Here is a 13,230-nt window from a genome sequence, read left to right as displayed (position 1 = left end):
GACCTTCCAGTATGTCTCAGGCGGTGACCGGGGTCCACACAACTGCAGACCTGGTAGAGGTCTGGTCCGGGACTCAGACCCGGGAGATGGGCAGAAAAGGGGTGCTAGCCGGCAGGGGTGCAGGGGAAGGGGGGCAGGGAGGGGTATCTGCTGGGTTCTGAGCACTCAGGGCACCCAGCTATGAGCTCAGGGTAGTATGTGGGTTTTCCTACCTAAAGCTGGTTGTGGGATCTGTGGATCCCCCCGAATATGTCTGGCGGAATCCGGGGTGTGCACTCACCCGCAGGCCTCAGACCGGAGGAGGGGCGAGCAGCGGAAGGGGCGTGCTAGCACTGGCTATGGGTTCTATGGATCCCCCAGAATGTGTCTGGGGGACTCCGGGGTGCACTCACCTGCAGGCCTCAGACTGGAGGAGGGGCGAGCGGCGGAAGGGGCATGCTAGCGCTGGCTATGGGTTCTATGGATCCCCCAGAATGTGTCTGGGGGACTCCTGGGTGCACTCACCAGCAGGCCTCAGACTGGAGGAGGGGCGAGCGGCGGAAGGGGCGTGCTAGCGCTGGCTATGGGTTCTGTGGATCCCCCAGAATGTGTCTGGGGGACTCCTGGGTGCACTCACCCGCAGGCCTCAGACTGGAGCAATATTTCATATTTTTAGAGGCTGTTTTTTAAAGGTTTTGTTTCCCTAATGTCTTTCTTAGTCCATATATATTGTATAGAAAGACTGTTTGTTGTTGTTCGATAATTTTTTATCCAGGGAGTTTTCTAGAATTTTTTATCAACTGTAAGAGTTTTCTGGTAGAAGTGTTAGAGTACATGTTCTCAATCTGTCTGTTCTTAATCTTTTGGGATATTGCATGACTCTTTCACAGAAGTCACGTTAGACTATCTGAGATATCAGATATTTAATAGCCATTTATAACTAGCAAAATTACAGTCAGGAAGCAGCAATAAATACATTTTGCCATTGAGTGTAAACATAACATGAAGAATTCTATTAAAGGATCACATAATAAGTAATGTTGAGGAAATGTTTTAGAGTCACATTGTATACTATCTGTATTACTCAGGGTTCTCTAGAGAAATAGAACATATAGGATGAATCTATATCTGTGTAGACATGAGTTATATTAGAATAGCTTCTATGTTATGGTCCAAAGAAATCAAAAATGGCTGTCTACCAATGGAAAGTCCAAGAACTCATTAGTTATTCAGCTCATAAGGCTGTAGGTATTAACTGGTCTTCAGTATATTCCAGATTCCTGAAGAGACTGGCTCTAATGCTAGTGAAAAAATGGACTTGTTAGAAAGCCCAGGGTCAAGCAGACAACGAGAAAGCAAAGTTTCATCTTCTTTCCATTTTCTTTAAGTAAGCTGACAATAGAAGTTGTGGTCCAGAATAAAGGTGCATCTTCCTACCTCAAAGATCGAGGTTAGACCCAGAACTTCCTATTTTAAGTGATTTAATTAAGAAAAAGTCCTTTTGGTGCTGGAGAAATGGATCAAAATTTAAAACCACTGTCTCTTCTAGAGGTCCTGAGTTAAATTCTCAGCAACCTTGTGAAGGTTGACAACCACCTGCAATGGGATCTAATGCCCTCTTTTGCTGTGCATGAAGACAGTAGTGGCTATTCCTGGTTGTCAACTTGACTATATCTGGAATGAACTACAATCCAGAATTGGAAGGCTTACCCATGTACTGGGGCTGGAAGAAACAAATTTCTGACCTGGATCTTGGCATGAAAATCTTGAGGCTTAGTGGCTATGAATCATAGGATACTAAGGCAAGGAGATCTCTGAGTTCAAGGTCATCTGCCACAAAGCAAGTCCCAGATCCAGACATGGTGGTACACACCCTTAGTCTGGGCCACACCTTCTGCTAGAGACCAATATAAGGATGTTGGAAGAAAGAAGATTCTCTCTTCTTCACCTGCTTCTTTTGTGGGTCTGATTAACTGCTAGACTTTTAGATCCTTGAACTTCCATTCACAGCTGTTGCTACTAACCATTGTTGGGAAGTTGGACTACAGACTGTAAGTCATAACAAATTCCCTTACTGTATACAGGGTACCCATAGTTTCTGTGACCCTAAAGAAATCTGACTAATACAGAAGTTGGTACCAGCATAGTGGGGTATTCCTGTGACAACCTGACAATATTTTGTGGAGGACTGTGGGAGGACTTTGAAACTATTTGCTAGAAGAGCCATTGGGATGAGATGTTGAGAGCTATGTGGAATGTTCTGTAGGACCTTGGAAGATAATGTTGAGAACAGTGCATAAGATGGAGTCCTGGCTTGTGAAATTTTTAGAGGGAAGATTAAAAACCCTTATCAGGGCTTTTGCTATTTTGATTGTGAAGATTCTGTGGTTTTGGTTAGCTGAGGATAAAGAATCACCTGTGATTAACAAGATAACTGAACTACTAAAGCACAACCTTTGCATTACTGGGGCTATTGATGCTGATTGGCTGGAGCTAAGAAATTAGTGGGCTGGCATTTGTGTTACCTTAGGGCTGGATGACATCTGTCCAGAATTTTCTGTCTTTTAATGTCTGTTTAGAAGTCTGGTGTAATGTTGATATTTTTGACTTTACATGATACTTGATCCCTTTGTCTTTTAATATTCTTTAAATATTCTTTCTTCTCTCTGTGCATTTAGTGTTTTGATTATTGTGTGATGGAGGATTTTATTTTCTGGTCTAATATAATTGGTGTTCTGTAGGATTCTTGTGTTTATGGCCATCTCTTTTTTTAGATTAGGGAAGATTTTTCTATGATTTTCTTAAAGATTTTTCTGGCCATTTGAACTGATAATATTTACTCTCTTCTATTACTATTGTTCTTTCAGTTGGTCTTTTCCTTGTGTCCTGAATTTCCTGGATGTTTTTGGTTAGGAGCTTTATACACTTTGTATTTTCTTTGACTGATGTGTCAATATCTTCTATGGTATCTTCTGCACCTGAAACTCTCTCTTCTATCTCTTGGTATCTGTTGGTGTTGCTTGTATGTGTATCTCCTAATCTCTTTCCTAAGTTTTCTATCACCAGGGTTGCCTCCATTTGTTATTTCTTTATTGTTTCTATTTCCATCTTTAGCTCTTGGACCATTTTGTTCAACTATTCCACTGCTTGATTTTGTATTCCTGTATTTTTTTAAGGGATTTATTTGTTTCCCCTTTAAAGGATTCTACATGTTTCTGTATTTCCTTCAGGAAAATTATCTACATCCTTTTTAAGGTCCTCTATCATCTTCATGAGATAGGGTTTTAGGTCAGAATCTTGATTTTCAGGAGTATTAGTGTAGACAAACCATGCTGCAGTGGGAGAACAGGGTTCTAATTGTACTAAATAACATTGGATTCTGTTGCTTCTATTTTCCTGCTTGCCTTTCATCATCTGATTGTCTCAGGTGTTAACTTGCTTTGGTGTCTCTAATTGGAGTTGGCCTCCTGGGAGGTAAGTAGAACTTTGTGTTCTGGGTTAGAACAGAACTTCTGGAAGGCAGGCAGTGCTGTCTCTGTTTAGAGGGGGCCCTCCTTTGTCTTTGATTACAATAGGCCTCCTGTGTTTCTAGGTAGGGCAAACCTCCTGTGAGACTAGTAGTCTTTGTGGTCCAGAGGCAGGATGTTCCCTAGTTACATATGAAGGTGTGGACTAAAAGGACTATAGAGTCCTTCAAAATACACACACACACACACACACACACACACACACACAGTGCACACACATAAATATTGAACTGGAAAACAGATAATATACAAGTATGAAATTAATTATTTTTAAAAAATTAATGCCAGTTAATGTCATTACATCTCTGGCTACATTGTATCCATGCTAAAAAAAAAAAGCCAAATGATAATTCTTGAGTTTATGTCTGTAATCATTACAGATTTTTTAGATTTTTTTCAGTAATTCACATTAAATGTCTACACTAGTACATGGGCAGGGCCCATGGATTTGGTCAAGTCAGTTGGAAGAACACATTCTCCATTTTCCTTAAAATTTCTCTTATTTCACAGATATACTTTATTTAAGTCTCGCTTTCTCACTCAGTTGATCTCAAGGTACATGTGTTAACAGCCCTGGCCATCACTTTGCCATTGCTTTACTCTCAGTAGTTCAATAATTTCAAACACACACACACACACACTCAATGAAAAATTTCATTTTTATATCTTTCCAAAAATTATGCCATGCAACTTGTAATGAAGATCTGGTTATGACTGTTTCCACAAAAGTCTCTGCAATGACACCTCTGCTGCTGTTGCTGCTTCATCTCTGGGGAACTGGCTTATAACTGTGAAGTTACCATATTCGAGTCAGCATTTGTGTTCTTATTGTTACACATGTACTAATCTCAATTTCTAAAGAATAATTCACCCATTTAAGTTATTTATGAATATTAGGTAATAGCTGTGAATTAATACCTTAGTAATAAGTGGCCAGAGTTTATTTCTGCTGTTATTATCTAGTTCATAAAGATTCAATGGAACTAGCTTGGGTGGCTAAGCTCTTCATCTCCTGATATTACTGAAGACTTATTTTTGTTGCTGACAGTGGACAGTGTATCAGCCAAGACTATGTATCTTGTCACCTGAAAATAACATAGTCACTTTATGTTCTTTCTGAGCAGTGGTACATATTTGGGGTCATTACTTACTAAATGTGGTGAAGCTTAAAATAAAATTGATACCTGTCATCTATGAAGTTTGTATATTCTTTAAATTACTAAATCTCCACAAAGCAGAAGGCAAAGACCACCATAAATTCATAAACCAAGAATCTTCCAAAATCAAATACTGTGATCTATCTTTCAAAATGTAAAGCTAAGTAGAAAGCAGCTCTCAGTATGATGGCAAATTTATTGAGACAATTGGCTGAACAATGGTTTTCTTTTTTTTTTTTTTTTTTTTTTTTTTTTTTTTTTTTTTTTTTTTTTTTTTTTTTGGTCTGGGTCAGTTTAATAGTTGTGGCTTCTCCACTTTTATAAATATTTATGGACACACTTTGGGTTTTAGTACTTAGAAATAAATATAACAACTTAAACTATTGTGGATGTTCCCAGAAATATAACTATAATAGTTACATGATTAATAGGGTGTGGAAAGTACACTAATGGCCTCTCAATGTATCTTCATCTTTGATTCTAAATTTGAAGAATATAAAATTTCATGCAGAACAGAAAACAGTAAAAAATTTACTTGAGATGGATCTTTTATTGAAGTGGAAATTTAACGGTTTTTTGGAAAGTTGGTTGGATAATGTTTTGCTGGGGTAAATCCTAGAAGGAATGCTTAGCTAAAGTGGACACAGACAAAAGACTCCTGAAGGCACATTAGCTGAAGCAGACACAGATGAAAAGAAATTCTGGTTAAGCAATCACGTGAAAGTATATGTGATGAAGAATTCTTTGCTAACAAAATGTATGTATTGGTCTAGCTTACACTGCATACTTCAGCTGCATTTGTTGGGACTACATAGAGAGAAAGAACCAAAAATGTTTATAGTGTGCTACAGTTTCTTGCTGCTTCATTGAATTCAATATGATTGACAGAACGATGTCAGCTGAGACAAATGCAAGATACATGTTGAGACAAGACATGTGCTGAGGCAAGACATGTGGAGGACACATGATGTTTGGAGAGCATAAATAGGACTTGAGTGACAGTGATGGGAGGCTGAGCCAGGCTTGCTTATAGAGCTAGTTGTTCAATGCTTATGTGTCTCAGGTCTTTTCTAATCTTTGCTTCTCTGACAGAGGCACAGCTGAAAACATCTGGCATTCCTCCTTGTCCCTCCTGCTGATTGGTGCCCATGCTGGGGCTTGTCTATCTCTGTCAGGTTGTGTCAATGCTGTTGCTACCTAGACTCTACTGAACTGTGAAGTGTTCATGAGTGGATTGAGCTGCCACTGCTAACCTGTGAACTTAACTGCTGATTTCCAGACAACAAAGATTGGAGTTGCTCCAAAGGACCTTTCTAAACAGGTCTACTTTCTCACCTTCCCAGCCTTTCTTCTGAACCCTTCTTTGCAACTACCTCTGGGATTGGGGATGGGCTAAAAGGAACATTAAAGCTTTTAAGAACCACAATTAAAAATAAGGATTGAAAAAAATTAGAGTTACATTAGGGTGATTAAAATAGTGAGATAATTATAAATTATCACTGTAATTCCAAAAGAATTATGAGTCAAAACATGGATAGTTGCAAAAGACATCATAGTAAAATTATGGAATATGAGACAGAATCTTGGCTGACCTTTTGGATTGCTTTTGTGAATTTTTCTCAGACCAACGTATATTTTGTTTAGTTCTATGTATGTGGTTATTATTTTTTACTGATCATTATGTTTTAGGTGTTAACTATAAAATGAGACAATTTACATCACTAGTATTGAAATTCTAAGGCATTAGACTCAGGTGCAGCAGACAAAGTTTATATTATACATGAATGTGACTGCAAAGGCATTTATTATCTGTAATATTTTATATAGAGGAGCCACATGGATGGTATATAGACATGTAGGCTATAATGTACAGTCTGAAGCATGAGAAATTGAAGAGACAGATTAATCAAGAATTACTAGAGAATAAAGCATGGTGATGTAGAAACATCATTCAATGAATCACAAGTTTTGTGTATACACTGTTTTTTGTTCAAATACATGAAATACACTTCTACTGTGCTCTTATGAATATAAGCTCCATTATTCCTTCATTAAAGAATACCCTTTATTTCCAAACTGGACTTGAAGTCCTAGCCAATATGTTTCTTCTTCTTTTGTATATTATTATAATCCTAGTTCACAGACCTAAACCCATGGATATGATCTTCTGTCAACTTTTCTTCATATACATAATGATGATCCTTACTGGAGAAAATATTTGGCTTGCAGATATATTTGAGACACTAAACATTGTGAATGACATCAAATGTAAGGCAACTTTTTACACAAGTAGGGTGATGCGAGGACTCTCTTTCAGCATCACCTGCCTACTAAGTGTATTCCCAGCTATAATAATCAGTCCCAGTACCTCTTTGCTGCCAAATTTAAATATAAACTAAGAAAATACATGATCAATGCTATATTTTATATTTGGTTTTTCAATTTGTCTCTCAGTAGTGACATGATATTCTATGTTGGTAGTTTTATCAATGTTAATGAGACTAAACAGATGAAGGTCACTAAACCCTACTCACTCTTCACTGTGAAGTATTTCATCAGGGAATTAATTTTTACATTCTCATGCTCCAAAGATGTGTTCCTTGTAGTAGTCATTCTGACCATGAGTGCAAACATGGTGATTATCTTGCACAGGCATCAGAGGCAATACAAGCATCTTCATAGCATCACTCACCTGAGAGCATCCCCTGAGAAAAATGCCATCCAGACCATCTTTCTGTGGAAGTTTTCTTGTGGTCATGTACTGGGTGGACTTCATCATCTCATCCACCTTAGTCCTATTTTCAGTGTATGACCCAGTTTTCCTGACTGCAAAACAGTGTACTGAAAAACTTTCAGTCAAAGTGCCACTAGATTTTTTAGAAATGATTTTTTTCTTCATTTATATATGATTTACTGGTTTTTATTTATATGTATAAGTATTATACCATGTACATGTGTGCATCCTGATGCTCACAAAGGTCAGAAGAGGTTACGGGTTCCCTGAAAATGCAGTTTCAAACTGTTTGTGACATACTGTTATAACCCCAGTAATTATACTTTTTTCTAAGTTACAAATTGTTCTTACACTTCAATTGTTCAAGTAGCAAAGTGACTATATTCATGATTCAAATAAAGTTTGTGGCATTAAATGCATACATACATTTTAAATATTACTTTTAAGTTTTTATACTCCAGTCATTGATCCCCTCCTCGTCCTCCCTCCCACAATTACTCATCCAATTCTGCTTCACCTTTGTCTCCATGAAGGCATCCACACACCCATCCCGCAGACAGCCCTCTCCACTCCCATCAGTTCTTATATTAATTGGAAAGCCACAATCCTTTTGAGGTCTCTTATAATCTGTCAAATCTAAAACAGTGTTTACTAGGTCTAAAAAATCTGAGCATTCCTATTTCCAAGTGTATAGTTACACAAGGAAAAGATTAGAGGTACTTCTTAAGAATAATAAGAAGGTTTCTCTGTAATACCACCCCCTTCCACCCTCACTTTGTCCTTTTGGCTTGGGCATACACCTAGCTGGTCTGCTTCATGAAGACACCATATCCTGAGCCATCTGAGACTAACCACTGCACTCAGAGCAGCGGGTAAGAACCCTCTTCCACTACCCTATGCCCCAGGGCTACAACTAGGAGCCTGAGGTGCTCAGGACCCATAAGCCACACAAACCCCAACCCTCTGGAATACTACCCCCCTTCCACCCCACACTTGGTCCTTTTTGCTGGGGCAGACACATAGCTGGCCTGCTCCAGTGAAGACACCATATCCTGAGCGACCCTAGAGAAAACACTGCACTCAGAGAAACAGGATTTCATGATCCCAAAGGTGGCCAGAGTCCCAGGAGTTCTTCCATCCAGGAGCTCAGTACCACAAAGACATCTGGTCACTGAGGAGTTCTGACACAAGCAAAATTGTGCCCTTCCCCCAGGCCTGAGCAGGCCTGCAAAGTCATTTACCACAATAGACCAAGTAACATTAGGACCTAGGAGAGGCATTGCATTACCAGCCTTGGAGCCTGCTACCTGAGCTAAGAAGAATGGACTGCCTGCTGAGCTAGCCTTGACACCTTCCTGACTGGACTGCTATCTCCTTGCCCAGCCCCTGGGTTGAACCCAGAAGAGACTCTGGGGGAGTGGGGCTTTCCCTTTATATGTGAAAGCAAATTATTAAACTTCGAGCCTTGATCAGAGAACTTTGTCTTGGCTTCATCTCTTCCCGCCATTTACCCATCCTCAGCCTCTCTTACAGGTGAACCCGGGTCAACATTGTTGCTGCTGGCAGCAACAGAATGGCGCCTTGAACAGGGACGGACCTGAGGACGAGAGATCAGCTGAGGATCGTTGTCTTTTGTACAGCTCTATAGAAAACGGAAGAAGAAGAAGTTTTATCCCGCACACTTAGTAAGTAGCAAACGATTTTGATACTAACACTAGTTATGGTTAATTGTTGAAGGCCGTGTTTGCAGGAAGTGTGTTTTGTCAGGGATAGGGTCTAGGAAATAGGTGTTGGCCCGACATCGAATTTACCTAGGGTTGACAACAAATTATGGGATCAGGAGAATTCAAAACGGGCATTTGCCTGCAGCTTACAAGAGCTGCTCCAGGCAGGAGGATCAAGGGGTTTCAAATAGTATGTTAGAAAAATTTTTGGCAGAGATAAATTCACACTGCCCATGGTTCCCACAGGACAGAACCTTGAATAAGAAAACCTGGGAAACATCGGGACAGGTTTCATGAACTACAAAGGCAGATCCTAACACCCTTTGCCTTTGGGAGCTTGTAAAAATGCTATTGATAATTGAATAGGGAGGTGACAGTGAGTTGGGGAAAAGAGAGTTTTTATAGGCCCAAGAGAGGCAGCCTTAGACGAGAGGAACAGGGTTTAAAAGAATTTGAAAAAAAAAAAGTGTAGAGCACTGAGCAGTATCCACAATTATTCTTTGTTTGTCTCTTGGCGCGCCAATGTCCATGTGTCTCATTGTGTTCCTGTCCACATGTCTCATTGTATGAATCATTGGTCGTCTTTGTTTTATGTTCTATGTTTAATGTTCAAAAGATGGTTAAAATTGCTTGATTCAACACTTGGTCTAGTTTAACTTGGTTTTCAAAGGCAGTTTTAATATGCAGAGCAGCGGCTGATAAGTTTGCTTAACACCTGTAGCTAAGAGTTGTGCTTAGCTGGAAAGGCTGCTTTTCAAGGGACCAGCAGTTTTTTAGAATCTAAACGGAAGTTAAGAGTTGTTTGTCGTAGAAAAATCTCTGTGACAAGGTGCTTTTATCTTGAAATTACAGCTAGAAAAAGCGAGAAATTTTGTTTGGTTTAAATATATAAGATGTGTTGTCACTTTATTTTTGTTTCTGATTGGTTTTAAGGTATAAATATGTTCTACATGTCTTAGTTATAAATTATTGGCCTAAAGTTATTGGATATGATAAAAAAGTTTACAACCTTGGTAACAAAGGTTGGCTTAATGTTGGTAACTAAGGGCTAGAGTCATTCAGAAACCAGATGTATAAAGATAAGCTTTAAGAACAATGTCTCTTTAGTGAGATATTAAAAGCTGCAATATCATGCATTCATATATAAGAATTGGCAGCAAAACTTTGTAACACAAAGGTAATCTACTTGGTGTTGATTTTAGAGAAAATAGATTGCTTACATCCTTAAAGATTGGTTTTGTTTCTCAAAAATATGGTTATACTCTAATGTTGCAAAAGAGGCTTAAAAACATAGTTAAACTGCCAATATTCCATTGGCTACAGTTGGTAGTTCTATCGAGAGTTTGAGATTTTTTGATTTACCCATGTTTATAGAGAAAAGATACAAAACTTATCTTTTAAAGTTTAAAGTTTAAATTTAAGGTTTAAAAAAAATATTGTTCAGTTCAGGCTTAGCCAGACCTCAGAAAACAGGCTGGAGATTAAGAGCATTTACATTTGAATTAAGACAATGCAGACTGAGCTGCAGAAGCTCAGGTGCCAAGAGTTCCTTTTGTCCTGGGTCTTCATGACCAGGTCCTAGAAATGTGTTTACAGGAATTTGTCTTTTGCTTTCACTGTTTCTTGTGAGAAGAGGGATAAATCTAAGACCCAAAGACTTTACAACAGTCTGTGGGCTGAGAGTTATAATTATGCTGGAGACATTAAAATTATGCCTACTTCCCTCCATGAGTTATAACTGTACCTGCTGATAAAATATTGTTCAACTTGTTTTTATTCCTTTATATTCAAAGTTGTTTAAAATGAGATGCTTTGGATTCCTCTACTATATGTAACAATTATTAGAGGATAAAGTTGGCCTTTATCCGATATTCTCGCTCAGCTAAAAAAGATTGGTTATTGAATTAATCCAAAACAAGTTCAAATTTAAGATTTATGAAACTAATGGGGCATTACAGCCTAACTTGCCTACTCCAGCTGCCATTCCAGTAACTACATATAGAATTATTATAGATATAAAAGATATTTTTGATACCATCCCTTTACATTTCTGGTAAAGGTGAGAGGTTTATATTCAATAAATTTGCTCATAATTTTTAAGAGCCCATGAAGTGATATCGTTAGAAATGTTTGCCTCAAAGAATTGTTAATTGCTTTATTACATATATATATATATATATCTGTGTGTGTGTGTGTGTGTATTGTTGTTGTTGTTGCTTTAATACAAAAAATTAAGAGTTTAAATCTTTTAGTGGATATTATTCATTGTGTGATACTTTATTGGTGAATTTCTCTGAAGAAGTTTTTCTGCAAGCCTTTGCTCCAATATAATGAGCTTTAAAATTTTTGAAATACTTGTTGCTCCAAAAAGGATTCAAAGGCAGTATCTTTTCAGTATTTAAGATCTCAGTTATATCCTAAGCAGATTGTGGCACAGAAAATTCTAATAAAAATACATAGGTGGGGCTAGAGAGATGGCTCAGCCGTTAAAGGCTAGACTTATAAAAATATAAAAGTTCAATTCCCAGCAACCACATGGTGGCTCACAACCATTTGTGGTGGGGATCTAGCGCCATCTTCTGGCTAATAAGTGTACATGCAAAAAGAAAATGGTTTGCTTTTAATCTTGATTTGCATTTAGTGATTTTTAAAAGTTATTAAGAGATATTAATTGGTTAAAACCTCATCTTAAGCTTACCATAGGAGGATTTAAACCTCTATTTGATATTTTCAAAGGGATACAAGTCCTAATTCCCCTTGACAATTAACTATAAAGGAGAGATAGCTTTACTGAAAATAGAGTAAGCTGTTAGTTATCAACAGATAAATTATATAGACTGATAAATTGTTGGCTGTTTGTGTTATTACTACTCATATGTCCACAGCAGCCCTTTGACAAAAGAAACCATTAAGGTGGATTTATCTTTCCTCATCTACAAGTAAAGTTTAAACATCCTATTATAAAATTATAATTGTGTTTATACAAGATTATAAAAATCCTAGGATTATTTTTATAATCCTAGGATTATAAAATCCTAAAAGCATTTTGGATAAAAGGTGTATTCCTTATTCCAAATAGCAATTAAATTGGTTATTGAAAAATAATGATATTTGGCCTATTACATGGCAAACATTTTAGACAAATTTGATAATCATTTGTTAGTTTTCTCTGTGCATGCTTTTATATTTCCTAAAATTTACTATGCATGCAGCTCATAGAAAAGATGTTTGCTGTATTTGCTATATTTACAGATGCCTCATCTATTGAGAAGACAGTATATGTAATTAAATCATATGTGTAATTTCTTGAGTTTCCCCTGCTTTAACACAATTAAATTATGTGTTGTAGCCACTGTTTGAAATGCTAAAAAATCAAGCTTTTAATTTATATACTCATGGCCCGTATATGGCTCATGATTTATAATTGCTTAAAATTGTTTCTTATTTGGATATAGCTAATTCTCAAATTTTATTTATAAAAATACAGCTTAATTTATAAGGCATGTACTGTTTCTTAACTTTATAAGACATTCAAAAGATCATTGGGTTGCCTGAACCACAGGACAATGCCAGAGCAGATTTATATACTAGACATATTCTAGGCCTTTCAAAAATAATTGGCCATACAATCTTATTCTTTACAATTTCAAAAGAGTAATAGCTTAAGACAACAATTTGTCATTTCTACAAAGTGTGCAAGTTAAATTGCAAAAACTTGTTCTCAATATCTTCAATTTTTTCATAATGGTCTTAAGCCTTGAGGACTTATATATAATCAATTTTGACAAATAAATGTTACTCATTTTTGATTAAAAAATTAGAATATGTACATGTGACTTGATACCTTTTAGACCTTTTAGTTGCAACTACTTTAACAAGAGAAGCAACTAAAAATATAGTTAGTTATTGCCTATATTATTTTCCTGTGCTTGGTGTTCCATATCAGGCTACAATAGATAATGAAACTGACTATTACAGTTATTTGGCTACACTCAAACATTTGAGATGTTTGTTGACAATTTAATATTACTGATATTTTCTTATTATCCTCAAGGACAAGAAATTGTGAAAGAGATTATGAAACTTTAAAATAATATTTTCATAACTCT

The 13,230-nt window shown here is 37.2% G+C and overlaps 1 pseudogene; it reads left to right on the top strand.

Moving 5' to 3' along the window:
- The first annotated feature begins 6,687 nt into the window (after positions 1-6,687).
- LOC117720951 (putative vomeronasal receptor-like protein 4) lies at positions 6,688-9,846 on the top strand (annotated as a pseudogene).
- Positions 9,847-13,230: the final 3,384 nt, after the last annotated feature.

The sequence above is a fragment of the Arvicanthis niloticus genome, chromosome 15, assembly GCF_011762505.2.
Source record: "Arvicanthis niloticus isolate mArvNil1 chromosome 15, mArvNil1.pat.X, whole genome shotgun sequence".
NCBI classification, from domain to species: Eukaryota; Metazoa; Chordata; class Mammalia; order Rodentia; family Muridae; genus Arvicanthis; species Arvicanthis niloticus.
The sequence above is the reverse complement of the archived record's forward strand: the minus strand, read 5'-3'. Positions and strand labels throughout refer to the sequence as shown.